Consider the following 1,648-nt stretch of genomic DNA (forward strand, 5'->3'; position numbering starts at 1 on the left):
TATATATATATATTTATTTATTTATTTATGCCTAAAACATTTTGTATATATCTATGTATTGCGCACATGCATATATATTCATTCTTTCTTATGAATGTGAATATGTGAACGTGGTGTGTATGTGTGTAAGCTGATCAGTTGCCAAAATTGCTAGAAATCTATGTTCAATGCATTATGATATTTGTTACCGTCGTCTTCGATCTTAGTTCAAACCATACTGAGGTCGACTTTGTCATTCTTCCTCGCAATAACGATAAAGAGTATCCCTGGTGAATGCTTCTTCGGTGTTTCTAAATCACTGACCTCAGTCTGAAAGTATTAGCCAACAAATTGTACATGCTGATGCAAAATTAACCAGGGTTGCAATTACGATTCGTAAATTAGACACTCGCAGAGACACACATACACACACACACACAAATACATGTACTTTAATTTTATACATACATAAATATACATATATATAACGTGCACAAATACATATATACATGTATGTATGTATGTATGTATGTATGTATTATGGGGAGGCGATATGTATGCCTGTGTCTATAAATTTCTGGATAAACTCTACTCTCTCACTAAATTCCACTGAATAGGGGTATAATTTATTGATATACCGTGAATTTTTGCGATAATTATCGAATTGATTTTAGAAAAATTTGATATGCGACAGAAAAGAAAATGGCAAACGCAGTTGATTGACTGAAGTGAGCAGTAGACACATTAAAGTGTGCATAAACAAACTGAGTAGTAAACAGAATGAAATGTAGATGACCAGATCACGTGTTAAGGTCATCTCTAGAAATTTTCTGTAGAAATTATAGCCGACACTGATTTTGCTACGGCGTTTCCTATCCGAGACGCCAGATGTAAACAACACTGTGATGGAAGATGAAAAATTGGATAATAGGTGTATATGCCATACTTCTGGTGTTTTTGCTCCGTCATCAGCATTGATCTAACCCATTAATCACGCGCGAAATTATTGCTTAAATAATCATTATATATAGTGGTGTAACGTTACTAGACGGGAAAACATGAGGCTGCAAAGCAAGTTTTTAACTACACGGATATACATGTATATTAGCATAGCCATATTTTAATTATGTTTCATTCGATTCTAACTTTCCGTATGACTAACATACTTGTTAGAGTTGGAAAAGTATTTTTAGGTTTATATCAAACGCCCCAGTTTATCTGCAACGGTTGCCTGTCGTTTATTTCTAACGGCTTTCAACTGATATCGAGCTCAGAATCTAAATTCAAATCTAACGTTAATAAGTATCGAGTCCACTGGTTCATAGACATATGCACTCGGTGATTGTTAAGAGAATAATGGAATAGCTTTTAATGTCCTGAAAAAAAAAAAACTAAATTACTACGATTATGACTTCTAAGAAAGAAAATAATTAGTTATGTCATAAAAAGTAATCAGTCATGTGAATTAAAAGTGTTCTAATTGAACTTACATGAAACTTTTATTTCTTTTATGTAACGAATAACAAACAACAGAATTAAACTTGTGTCCAATCTATTAACATTTACATAAACGTCATATATATGATTGTGTGCGTGTGTGTGTGTGTGTGTGCGTGTGTGTGTGTGAGAGAGAGAGAGAGAGAGAGAGAGAGTGTGTGTGTGTGTGTGT

This window comes from Octopus bimaculoides, chromosome 3 (genome assembly GCF_001194135.2).
Source record: "Octopus bimaculoides isolate UCB-OBI-ISO-001 chromosome 3, ASM119413v2, whole genome shotgun sequence".
Lineage (NCBI taxonomy): Eukaryota > Metazoa > Mollusca > Cephalopoda > Octopoda > Octopodidae > Octopus > Octopus bimaculoides.